Here is a 14,118-nt window from a genome sequence, read left to right as displayed (position 1 = left end):
AAAAGAATATTTTTATGGAGTTGTGTTCTGGATGTATAGTTCTACATGCTCAGGTGATTATTTGGTACACACACTCTTAGGTTTCTATAGAATAGAATAATTCTTTAGAATAAGAAAGCTAATTAAACTAAATAGCAAACGAAATCTAAGCATCACCGCCTTTCTGATTTCGAAAGGAAACACATTAAAATAGTAATAGAAAGCACTGAATATCCTATGCATTATAATATTTTTTCTTTCTTTCACGACTTATTTGTTTCCTCGTGATCAGGACTGGCTACAAATTGTATATTTATTGTCCATGTTGCTGCCTCTAAAACATAATTTAACAATTATGTTTTTTGTTTTTTAAAACAAACTTTTAAAAAATACACAGAAAAATTAAGTACCGATCACGAGATAACAAGGTATAAAAATATATTATAATGCGTGGCCTCCTAAGGATTTAGTTTGTTTGTTAGAAATTATAAATAAAATTTAATATACCAAACATACAGTAGCATTATAAAGGAGTCGCTCTTCTGCCATCTTGTGGTAGATTACAGAACTAGTCAAACATCATCACAAACCCTATGAACGCAATTCAACAAACTCTTTTCACTGTAGCCACATAGCATAGAAACATAGAAACGAACCTCAAATTGTTTTTCAGCGCATTACGATTTTTCTGGGAATTTGAAATGAAGGGAAATTGCGTATTTGTGTGGAAAATCTACAGGAAAGAAAACGCAAGTAGAAATGGTTCAAGAAACTTTTAACTGGTTTGGCCGACTTTTTCTCACAATGTCCAGTTTTCTTGTTTAAAAAAAAAAAAAACACCAGCTATTAAACCCACACAAATATATTTGAGCTTGTGCAGTTTACCACAGATGCGGGTTGCGAGCTCTGATTAGTGCGCTCTTTGACTGTCCAATCAAAGGATGTGAAAAAGTTATTGGAAGCCTGCTAGATGGCCCCCGTGTAGCCAAATCACAATCTGATTGGTTAAAGCAACAGTTTCAAGAAACCAGGAGTTTGCGCTAAAAGAGCCCGCAGATGCCGATTATTAAGGGCTAACGGCAGCTTCCTTTGACCCCGGCAACATGTCATGTGACGGCTGAACTCTGATTGGATAGAAAAGCTATTAAATAAAGAGAATAGACTATTGAAAATAACTCAATACATATTCATGGACAAACAAATATTGAAAAGTCAGTGAGAAAATTGTTCCATATGCGTGTTTTGTGTAAATACTGCTCGTAAATGTGCCTTTTTGTTCACCTACCAGATTTTAAGGAGGTTTTAAACAAGACGACTGATATGAATATCGAAAGTACTTAATTGCATTGTTATAATGTTTGTTTCATGTCATATGCAAGTGGAATCCTGGTTATGAACAATTCATGAGGTGGAAAAATTTGATTTTATATTGGCTATTGTTGCTAATTAGCCTAGCAGGTCGATTAACATTCGTACGAGTTGTTTTCAGTGAAAAGGTACGACTCAGAAACAACCACCACTGCAATGGATCTCACATTCAGCCCTTTTTTTGCTCTCAAAATGATTACATCTGGTTCCTGGATGAGTCAGTTGTCACTCATTGGTTAAAGTGGTTTCTTTTTGTCCTTTATATACTGAAGTATTGTTCCTGAAAACATGAATCAGGGTCATATCTTGGGACCGCTTTCAATTATTAACACCGAACTTTTCGATGCGTGAGAGGAAAGTTGTGTAGAATAAATAATAATTGGAAGAAGAAAAGACGACGTACGAGGAATAACAATACAGTGTTCACCTTGGAGGGTCTCCTCAGGGTTCCTCTTCCTCCACAAGTAGAGCACTGGCATTCCCTATCCAGACAACATCAGAAACAATAGCTGTGTGTACCTGCAGGGCATGGAAAAAGATCTCCACCAAGATCTCTCTAGGCATCCCAGCGAACACATGAGACATATCTTTTACATCACATGCTGACACGTTCACGTGGCACAATTCTAGAGTGTGTGTGTGTGTGTGTGTGTGTGTGTGTTGTTGTTCATAACGAATAATTGCTGATATATCATCAGTGTGTAAGTGCATAATCTCATCACGATGATTAATGAGGCTTTGAGTGATGTCACGCTTTGATGAATCCGATCGAGGTCCTCATTGATCAGCTAAATGTCAGCTGTCAGACACACAGCCTCGAGGAAGATCTGTAATGCACACACACACACACACACACACACACACACACACACACACACACACACACACACACACACACGGAGTACATTATAAAAATTTAAGTGTGTGTGTGTATATATATATATATATATATATATATATATAGAGAGAGAGAGAGAGAGAGAGAGAGAGAGAGAGAGAGAGAGAGATAGATAGATAGATAGATAGATAGATAGATAGATAGATAGATAGATAGATAGATAGATAGATAGATAGATAGATAGATGTTAAACATCTTCAGACTGAGCAACCATTGATCAGCAACGCAATCGATTCATCTCAAAATCACAAAAAAACACAGATTCTAGATTCGCCCGCAAACCCAGCTGGAATTGCGTATTGATCCGAAATAATAATAATATCTCAACACTGATAAAAACAGATAGAACCAGCGCTCGGGCAAGGTGACTGAAGGAGATCGAAGAAATTACAAAACATGTCACTAGAGGGCAGTAAGTCTACATGGTAGTTTCCTTTTGTAACACTTTCCTCTCTTATTCTCTGCTCACCAATCGACAGGCGTCTCTAAGTCAATGGGGGCGGAGCTTAAGAGGATTGTCCAAATTACAATTCGCTCCATGTGTCATGTGACCGCTGGTCTTTCATTAATTTTTTTTAGATTGCTTTTACATATAGTCGATTGTCTAAAAGTTTTAGCGTTCTCAACTACTTTTGTTTTATGATTAAAAAAAAAAAGGCTATAAGAGAAACTATAAGTTCGGTAACACATTGAAATTTGACTTTGGAATATAGGGATCCCGATTTATGTCTCTCTGGATTATACAGATTCGGGATTATAGAGTACTGGGAATATCGGGACCAAGATGTAAAGGACATTAAAAGCGATGGGCTCTGAAAGCTAACTTATTGGCCCTGAAACCAAATGAATCTGGGAATATAGGGACTCGACATGTAGGGCACAAGTAATATAGTGACCTTGACTTGTAGGGTTGTGGGTTGGGCCTTATAGGGGACTAGGGATGCAAAGAAACTGAACTAATATGGGACTGATTAAAAAATAGGGTCTTATTCAAAGCATGAGGGCCCAGGAAATGTACAGAACAAACAAAAAAACACTGTTTTGTTCCTTTCCAAATGCTAGTTTATAAGGATCTAGGGATCGAAAGGGATCTGTGATTATAGGACACTGGGTCTGTAGGGCATTAGTCTTATTCTGGATTAAAATGGAATTCATGGGACATATAGATTTGAACATAGAGGATACTAAAAACTCTCTGAAACCATAGGGTGCTGGTAAAATAGTCTACTTGGCTTTTAGGGCATCTAAAAATATATGGTGTATAAAAAGTAGGGACCTGGATTTTTAGGATACTGGAGATATTTTTAGCATTTTGTAAATGTATTGTCCAGGGAATAAATTATAGCACACTTTGGTCATTCTTGGTGGTCTAGGACTTACAGAGCACTGGAGTCCCAGGAAAACAGGTCCTTATTATTAAGGGCACAGGGAAATATGGAAGTATAAGAACACAGAGTCCTGAAATCTCCGGGGTCTAAAAATAAACATAAATCCGTTTGACATAAGGAGTACAGAGACGTTGGGAACATTGAGATCTAGGAACACAGGGACTGGGAAACCTAGGGCAGTGTTATCACAGCATCCTGAACACATAAGAGTGGAATCCAGGACACATGGTGGAGCTACACACAGCATGCTCGCTTCTTCTTCTTCTTCTTCCTGAGGAACCAAACTTTTTTTTTTTTTTTTTTTTACTGTTCTATTTTATCTTACAATCTACCCCACAGGCTGCATTATAGTCAATAATTTAGCATGTGTTTGAGAGAGTATGTGAAAGTGTTTTTGGGATATGTTCTCTCCCATACCTCGGCTCAACCTCTCCTGAGTTGGAGGTTCTGGCAAAAATCGCCGCCATCGTGTTTATATTTCAGTTTGTATTCATTTGTAAAAATCTAAATATCTGCAGGCGTGGGTGATCGAGATAAAGAAAGTGTTTAAGCACACGAAAGACATTCGGATGTTGTTAGGAAGAGAAAGTCTACTTTAATAATCAACACTACAAAGCATGCTTACCCTTCAATATTCCAACAAACGAATACCACACTTATTACACTACTATCACTACGATTGCTATACCTGTAAATACTGCAGGTATTCTTACTGATAAAATGCTAACAGCGTTATTATGCTTGAAGAAGATTAGCGTTTAACTCTGAACACTATATGGACATTATACTGAGAAAAGTATTTGAACACCTGGTGTTTCCAGCTATGTGTGGTTCATCCCCATAAAGTTGGAGGCACACGATTGCATGGGATGCCTTTGGATTTTAGAAGCATTAAATTTCCCTTTAATTCCATTCAATTCACTTTTATTTGTATAGCGCGTTCAACAAAGGACATTTTCAGCTTAACAGAGATAAATAGTTTCTAAAAAATTCTATGTTAGAACCAGTGTTACTGTAACGCAGTTACTTTTGACAATAACTAATACTGTAACGCATTACTTTTTAAATAAAGTAACTCCGTTACCGTTACCGTATGGTGCGTTTGTCTGTTACTTTTTTAAAAGAATGAATCTGGGCCGAAGTGTAGCCTACAGTCTAACCTGTTTACAGCAGAGACGCATTGTAGGATTGGTGGATGAACCACTGTAAACAGGAAGAAGACGCACTGTGGGCGTGTCTCCGTTTATTCAGGTCTGTGCGGCAGTAATGGCGAGGCGAGGCGAGAGCAAGACGAGTTTCTCAAAGTGGAAATATGCTCATTATTTCACTTTAGTTGAGCATAAAGACAAAAACGTTTTAGTCAAATGTAACCTGTGTCTTTCTGGTTCGAAGGTCGTATCTACTGCGATAAACAGCAACTCCAATCTGTCGAAGCTCCTCCAGAAACTCCACGCCTCGACGATGCTAGAAGCTAGAAGCTAACCCGGTGTTCTGTTCTACATTGTTGATAGTTTTCATACTTAAGCTGTAAAAGGAACATGTTTAAGAGCTCAACACAACAGCTTTTATGATGCAGAAGCCACTTTAGTTTTTGATTCTGATTATAATATTCAGCTTGTTTTGTTCTTTATTTCAGAAATCCTTGTGCTATATTCAGTGTGTGCTGCTCTGACTTCAATAAAATTGTGTTTAAAAATTACTTTGTGTTTAAGTCAGTTTTGTGTTTGTATAAACCATAACGCATAAAAGGGCATTAATGGAAACATTAAAGAACGTTCTTAAAAGAAGTAACTAAAAAATTACTTTTAACAGTAACGCATTACTTTTTGGTGTAAATAATCAACAAAGTAACTGAGTTTTTTTAATGAAGTAACTAGTAACTGTAACTAGTTACTATTTCTTAGTAACCAGCACAACACTGGTTAGAACCTATAAGTGTACTGCTTTTACACCAGTGGTGACTGTGGCAAAGAAAATATTCCTGAAATAATATTAAGAAAAAGAAAAAACCTTAGAAGAAACAGATCCAAAGGAAACTCATCTGGGTGGCACCTAATGTCCATTCATTCAGACCCAAACCTGTTTCAGCATGACAATGCCCCAGTGCTGAAAACAGCTCCATGAAAATATGGCTTACATGGTTTTAGTGGAAAATCTCCTGCTTTAAAGCTCTGACCTTAACCCTTATTGAAAACTGACTTCACTCCAGTTCTCACCTCACTTACATCAGTAGCTGACTTTACCAACACCCTTGTGAGTGAATGAACAAAAATCTCCACAAGCACACTCCAAAATCTAGTCTTTCCAGAAGAGTGGAGGTTATCATTACAGCAGGGAGTAAATGTGGAATGGAATGTTCACAAAGCACATACAAAAATCGTCAGGAATGCTCAGGTGTCCACAAACTATTCACGGTACAGTGTACTTACTAAAACTCTTTAGTAATTCATTGTTTCTTCTTGATATGCTAGGCCTCTGCGGAATTTCTTTTACGATTATACAAAAGACAAACAACAGCACAACTAAGTCCTTACGGTGTTGGTGTTGGTGTTCGATGTCGAACCTGAGCAGAGTGGCCATTTTTATTTTACAGCCGTTGCCTCGAGCGGCCATAAACGTAACATCTGGTCTATAACGACATACTCTGATGCAAATTACTTGTGAAAAATGTGTAGGACTTGACTCGAGTGTTGCTGATTGAGTTGTTTGATATAAATTAAGTAATTTTGTAATTAAAGCTACAAGTGGAAAGGGATATAAAGTAAGGCCAAGCTGCTAGCATTTATTCAACGAGCTTTTTCTTTCGGCTTCTCCCATTAGGGGGCGCCACAGCGGATCATCCGTCTCCATACCCCCCTGTCCTCTACATCTGCCTCTTTCAAACCAACTACCTGCATGTCTTCCTTCACCACTTCCATAAACCTTCCTCTTTTCCTCCTTCCTGGTGTCTCCATCCTCAGCATTCTCCTACTGATATACCCCGTGTCCCTCCTCTACACATGTCCAAACCACCTCAATCTCACTTCCCTCACTAAAAGTGAGTGCACCCCCTCACATTTCAGCAACTATTTTAGATTAATCATCTCAAGGGACAATACAATAGAAATTAAACTTATATTTTAGAGCAGTCAATGGGCAGCCTGTATAGCAGTACAGATTTACTGCCAAAATAGTTGGCAACAAAAGTGAGTACACCCTCAGTGTCAAAAATGTGTCCAAAGTGTGAATATTTTGTGTAGCACCATCGTTACCTGGCAATGCCTTAATCCTCCTGGGCATGGAATTCACTAGAGCTGCACAGGTTGTTACTGGGATCCTCTTCCATTCCTTCATAAATGACATCACGGAGCTGCTGGATGTTAGTGACGTGAGGCTTCTCCACCTTTCGTTTGAGAATGTGTTGAGAAATTTAGCTCAGTTTATAATATAACTATAATTAATATAATAATATATTATATAAAATAATAATAACTGCAATAATAGTAGAAAAGTCACTTTAATAGTAAGAGTAAGGTCGGTTTATTGGTGAGTAAGTAGGTGCACCGTGCACAGTGCATAATGCAGTCGGAGAACAGGATAGTAAAGGTCAGAAAATGTCTAAAACAGAAAAACATCGAGTCTATACGATGGTACGTAAATGTCAGACAAAGATTTTGCTACATGTCTGCTGCCTATGTGGTTAAACGCCTTGGCTATGTGGAGAAAACAGAGAGACCGCATGACGTATTGACTCATAATAGGGTGCATAAAGTTCACATATAACTTAGTTCAGACCAGCTTCAGCTTTTAATTAGTAAATATAATATCATTTAAGAAAGTAAGCTTCAGATATAATACGTTGCTTATATTAGTTTAAATCCAAGCTTAATAACCATTATTCAACATTAATATTGTATAACACTCAAGTTTGGAGAGTTCACAAAAATCAATAGTCATGCTTTAGAGTAAAGTTTAGCATATTTAAAGTTTAGTGTACAGCATAAGATCAAAATGCTTGTAAATGTAATACATGTTATAAAGGTCAGTGATCAGATAAGGCTGATGGATTAGGTTGGGGATTAAAACAATAATGTCAGGTCCTGAGGAATAGGATGGACCAGGATCATCTTCAGTTGCCATAAGAGAAGTTGGGGAATACTCAGGAGAGATGGAGCCTGGGGAAAAAGGCTCGATCTGTAGCTCGAGATCAGTTTAAGTAGCGGCGGCACGAGTATGAAACAGAAGAGGTGGAAAATTGAGATGCACATGAGGACCAATAGGTCGCTCCAGAAAACAGATATGAGCCATGGCCAGTAGAAAGAGGAATTAGGGGAAATAAAAATAAAATAATTAAGCAACACGCAGGCAACAGACATAAACTAAACTCAAACAGCATATATGCATATATACTGTATAGTCAAAGCAGAAGTAGAAACTTAAGTGAAAAATCATATAAAAAATAGTTATAGGGTAAAACACACAACACATCATCAGATAATAAAGAACGTACAGTAGGAGAATAGTTGCAAGATATTGTATAAGAGATTCAATGCCCAAAATACACAGGAAGTAAAATTTTTAGGTTCAGACAGGATGAGAGTAAGACAGGAAATTCTATATAAAGAAGAACTATGACAGAAATATATTTTGAGAAGATTTTAAGAAAACCTAAGTAAAAGACGAGAGCTATGAAAAATAGGAAAAGCATTAGAAGAGCTGGTGTTTTAAAAATAAAGCCCAGGTTTGGTAAAACTAGAAAAGAAATAACACGTTTTTAGACAAGGTGTACACAAAACAAAGGATGATTTGCAGAGAGAGAAAAAAACCCAAAAGAGGTTTGTATGGAGGTATGTAAAGGTATGAATTTACCAGAATGTGGCAAAAAAACAAAAGTCTGCAAGCCCTCGTAAAATTATTGGTGTATGCAAATTGTTAGGGAGAAGATATTAGAGAAACTATGTAAATTTCACTAAATGTGAGATATAAAAAGTGAGGATATTTTTCTATTTTCTGAATGGTATAGTGGTTAGGATTTGGCGCTCTCACCGGTCAGGGAACCGAACCCAGCCATTAGGGTTGCACAAGCCAGTGCAGTCTAAAGCCCGGATAAATTGTGGGTTGTGTTAGGAAGGGCATCCAGCGTCAAAACGTGCCAAATTTAACATGTGGATCATGAATACGGATGATCCGCTGTGGCGACCCCTAATGGGAGAAGCCGAAAGAAAGTTAGTTTTTTTTTTTTTATTGCATGCGAAAGCTGACGGGTGCCATTGCTGTCAAGATAGTTTTCTCCCGAGAGCTCTATGGGACCGGGCTGAATTGACTGCAATAAAGCGAATTAACTCATCAAGCCCCAGACCATGATGCTACCACCACCATGCTTGACTGTAGGCAAGACACAATTTTCTTTGTACTCCTACACCAGAGCGTCAACACACATGCTAGATACTATATAAGCCAAAAAAGTTTATCTTAGTCTCATCATCTCATCATCTCATCATTAATTCATGGTCTTGGACAGGTTGTCTTCATCGAACTGTTTGCGGGGTTTCTTGTGAGCCAGCTTCAGAAGAGGCTTCTTCTGGGACGATGGCCACGCAAACCGACTTGTTGCAGTGTGCGGCATATGGTCTGAGCACTAACAAACGGACCTTCCGCTTCTGCGACTTCTAAACCAATGCTGCAGTACTCATGAGTCTGTTTCTTGAAGCAGCTTCTGCACCTGAATTCTTTGATGGACCAAGAGGAAACCGTCTTGGAAAACCTCTGTCTGACCCTGACCACTGTACTGTAACTCAGTTTCAGGTTGCTACTGACCTTCTTATTGCCTAGGCCAACTTTGTGGAGAGCAACAATTCTAATTCTCAAATGTTTACAGTCTCTTTGCCATGAGGACGCATGTTGAACATTCAGTGGTCAGTATGAGAGAATTGGACTCAAAGCACCACATTTTAACTGCTCTAATACAAGATACACAAATTTGTTTGGTTCTGTCAAGCAGACAAAACAATGGTTGAACATGAATAGGACGTGTGGCTTTGCAGGGTTACACAACGTACAGCTGTTATCACTTAGGGTGTACTCAGATTTGTTGCCCACTATTTTAACAATAATGGCTGTATGTTAAGTTATTTTTAGAGGACAGTAAATCTGTACTGACGTTCATGGCCCACTCACTATTACGACTATTGCACAATATTTTATACCATTCAGGAGAGTATGGCGGAGACCCCTGTGATAAAATGGCTAGTTTCAGTGTTGCATCACCGTTGCTCAAATAGTTTCCCCTGTTTCAAATAACACAACATTGCGCTTATGTGTATTTTTGATTTTCCCCCCAAACATATATCGAACTGACCTTCTTTGAAATTTATCTGTCATTATAACTTTACCTCCTGTTAAAAGACCCACTTTTTATCAGCCTCAGACAGAAAGCTGCGTAGAAAAAGATCAAGGCTTCTCACAGTCGTAGCTCCGGGCAAAATGATCCAACAATAAAAGTGCCAGAATTTTAAACCTACCGCAAAAAAAAAGAAGGCATTTGATATCCAGTGGTACTTATTTCTGTCAGAAAATCCTCCTTCAAAAAAGAAAAAAGCTCTGGGGTCAGAACACCATGTGTGTTTTAGAAACGTTCCAACGGAAACAATGGAAATGTGGTTAGCGATAAATGCTAAATGTAATTAAACCTAATATATCGGTAGTTCTGAGGAGTTTCCTAGGAATTTATCAACACATCTGAGGTAAATGTTAACGATTCACATGGTTCCGTCTCATTTCCTTTACATTATCGATATGAATGAGTTGCGTTCTGAGAGAACCTGTCCGAGAAACGCCTGTGATTGAGATGCATTGTACAGTTCAGGTAGTTTTTATATTAGAAAAAGTGGAAAATGTCCTAAATTTCCTCAATTGAAAAAATTTGCTAAACTGACACATATATTTAGTTAGGGTAGTGTTTTTTGTATTGCATTACATATACCATTAACGTTTGTTATTGCATCAGAATTGTTCCCTGTATTATCTGGACTCATGGTCCTTGTAATGAGAATAGGACAGAATTCTAACACACAGTACTCTCCAAAATGAGGACCTGTCTAGAATCAGCATTTGCCACATTCTCTTACAAGCACCTGATTGTCAAGTAAATATAAGGTCATGAGAAAAGTGTGTAAAACAGTAAACACTGCTGTTTATTGAGTCTGTATCCAATAACTGTAGCTAGTTATCTTAATAACTAGCTCTATGATAATGGTGTAGTATTTTACTAAGTCGGCTATTTTGTTATACTAAATTGTTGGATACACCCTTTTAATGTTTCAACCACTGATTTGCTCAAATGTGTGGTGAATGCACAACACAATCTAAATCTACAGAGAGGTTAGGGAAAAACATAAAAATGTATAAGTTAGCATCACTTCTATTAATGTACGGTAACGGTAGCAAGGAAGAACTCCCTTGAGATGGTAAGATGGTATAAGGGATAAACCTTGTGAGGAACCAGACTCCAATGGAAACCTGTCCTCATCTGAGTGACAGCTAATGTCCATTCATTATAGTGTTAAAAATAAACAGATATATTAAAATGTGGTTTGACCCAAGAAATATAATTATGGGCTTTGAAAAAACCACATCACGTTTCAGTGATGTAAAATGAGTATGAAAAAGTGGATGCAAGTGCAGATATTTATGAAGGAACTGTAAAGAAATATGCAAACAAATCACAAGAAAGAACATAAGAAATCATAACCTGATCAAGAAACCAGAGACTGGGGACGTGGGCAGGGACAACGGCGAAGACCTACAAAACAAGCGAGAGACAAGAGACAATGGTTGGGCCGAAGGGTGAAGTTATATGCACAAGTGCCAATCCAGGCAACAAAGAACAGGTGTAAGTGATCATGTGACAAACAAGGAAGTTCAGTGTCTCCTAGACGTATTTCCTAGACATAATCCGGACATAGTCAATAAAGGAACTACAATTTATGGTTGCTATAACAAGTTTGTCCGATTATTATAAATAAGTAACAATAGGGAAGAAATGACATATTAAAACAGCACTACGTGAAAAACTAAAAAAAAAAATAAACACTTTTACATAGAGATCAAACATGTTCTTTAAAGGTTCTTTATCATGAGAGAAAATGTTAAAAAAATGTTACACATAGTGATAATGTTCTTTATAGTGTAAATGCAGGATTCTGGGGTGTTACAGAATGTTCCCTGCAAATGAAATCATCGTCCTCATAGACAAAAAAAAAATGTTCTAGAATGATCTCCATAGAGAAAATGTTCTAGAATGTGTGTTTTTTTTTTATTGTGTTCATTACCCAATAGAAACACATGTTCTAGATTGCTTCAAAAGGTGGAAATATAATATTTCAGCATGTATACACAGAACAGAGAATGTTCTGGATAGTGGCTGTCAATAATCTAGAAAGATCTATGCAGGCACTTCAGTATGTTATATAATGTGTGACTGGAACGCGCTAAAATGTTAAGTATATTGGTGTCGATGCTCTAGAATGCTTAAATATAGTGGATATGAATCTTGTAATGTTCTAGTATGCTCTAGCATAGTGAACGTGAATGTTCTAGAATGTTCATTGTGGTGGGTGCCATTGATCTAGAATGCTTTTGCATACTAAATATCAATGTTCTGAAATCTTTACATTGTGTAGACATCAATGTTTAAGAATGCCTTAGCAGAGTGACTGTGAATTTTCAATGAGCATTCGAGAACATTCACGAATAATATGTGAACCATATTGAGCTCTATCACAGAGCACCATTCTATGTTGTGTACAAGAAAATGTATGTTTGTATTGTATGTTTGAGTAATGTTCTTGAATATCTCTTTAATTAATTTTACTTTGGTTGTTGTACTAAAATGTTCAGCATAGTAGACTTAAATATTTTAGAATGGTTCACATAGTTGAGTTATGCTTCAGTATTGTACATTTGAACCAAGCATAAGGTTCTAGACTATTCTGCATAGTGGAAATACACAATCTAGAACATATTTGTGAGGGTTTTTTTCCCCCCAACATATTTGAAAATGTATTTTTTTCATATTTATGTTAGATATATATCTAGAATGCCATGCCTTTAACAAAGTAAATGTTTTCCAAGGTTTTGCACTGCTTTTTGGGCCATTTTTTCCCCCTCCATCACTTCAGTCTTTTTTTCTTTTTCTCACGCCATGAGTTCCAGCTTAAAGCCTCAGCACATTCGTGTTCTCTTCAGACCCCCTGATACGTCTCAGGATGAACAGACAACGGCGGTGGGCTCATCTCAGCAGGTGTCGTCTCACCCACACATACACACTTCCTCGCATTCTCTTCTCCTTTTCCTCTCCTCAACGGCCCTTGTGTCACTGATGGGTAAGGAGAGAAAAAGACAGGAATCCACCAAAATCCACTTTCCAGGGCTGCCTTTCAATCGACACGGGGGTTTAAATTACTCAGCCGTGACACTCTGAGCTTTCCCGTGCGGAGAACCAGAAGACCGATCAGATACGCTTCCTCTAAACGTGAGGAAAAGACGCTAATCACTTTAAACTGTCAAATGTGACATTTCGAGCCTTTTTATAGCCACCGTTTGTGGCTAACCGTGTGGCGGATTTAAATAGCCATTAAATATCACCAAGTATTTATTTCTTTTTTATATATTTTATGACAACGCTGTACTTAAATCCACGGAAAATATTAAGTTGTATTTGGTTACTAGCATAGAAACATACTTTTTTATTCAGAAATTAAGCTAGCTAACGAACTTAAAGCAAACCAGTCTTTTACAAACCACTAACAGCTAGCTAACGTGCCATTAAATATGCTAACAAGGTCCATGCTAAATAGCTAGTTAGCAGGACGTAACCATACAAAACTACAATGGCCATGTTTCATACATTTGTCAGATGAAAAACATATTTTTTTTTATAATACACCATGTTGGAGATTTGCCAAATGACAACCACAATGACAATTGGCCCCATGCCTGTCAAAGCCGGCTGGTCTTTCTCCAGTGAGAATACTAAACTGGAATTAAGATGTATCCTGTGTTATTTCCAGTGCCCTATACTTGATACTCGATCGTCCACCCTTTTTGCGTTCGTTTTCTCATCTCCTTCCGTCATCCACTCCCTCGTTCCCCGTATGGGACGGAGTGTACGATCCAATCCAATGAATTCTCCTCGAGTATATTTCCTCAGAGACGTGTGCCTGATAGTGTCAGGTTATCGCCTCGAAAGAACGGAGACGCTGGAAAAGAAAGAGGGGGAGCGTGTGGCTAAATGCTAAGCGCTAGCCGGAAATGAAACGGGATAAGATCACGAGGCGCAATAAGGAGCCGGGGTGTAAACAGAGAGAGATGAACAACGGATAATGAAATGAAAATTCGAGGGAGTCCATGGAGTTGGATACCTGAGTAAGGAACCAGTGATGCAATAGAATGTAACACGTCTATGGGGATAATTTGTCGCGTGCTAGTATCGTGGGTTTGATTGGA

General features: G+C 37.9%; 2 long non-coding RNA genes across 2 annotated transcripts; one reads left to right on the top strand and one right to left on the bottom strand.

Annotated features, from left to right (window-relative positions):
• Positions 1 to 1,198: 1,198 nt before the first annotated feature.
• On the bottom strand, positions 1,199 to 11,411 carry LOC310715568. The gene is made up of 3 exons (XR_014530364.1): positions 11,363 to 11,411; positions 6,885 to 7,015; positions 1,199 to 2,174 (listed from the first exon to the last, which is right to left on the bottom strand). It is a non-coding gene; the product is annotated as an uncharacterized lncRNA (long non-coding RNA).
• Positions 3,917 to 6,896, top strand: LOC310715567. Its single transcript, XR_014530363.1, has 3 exons — positions 3,917 to 4,364; positions 4,520 to 5,291; positions 5,490 to 6,896. It is a non-coding gene; the product is annotated as an uncharacterized lncRNA (long non-coding RNA).
• Positions 11,412 to 14,118: the final 2,707 nt, after the last annotated feature.

This window comes from Silurus aristotelis (genome assembly GCF_946808225.1).
Source record: "Silurus aristotelis genome assembly, chromosome: 20".
NCBI lineage: Eukaryota > Metazoa > Chordata > Actinopteri > Siluriformes > Siluridae > Silurus > Silurus aristotelis.
Note: the sequence above shows the minus strand (reverse complement) of the source record. Positions and strands in the feature narration are given on the sequence as shown.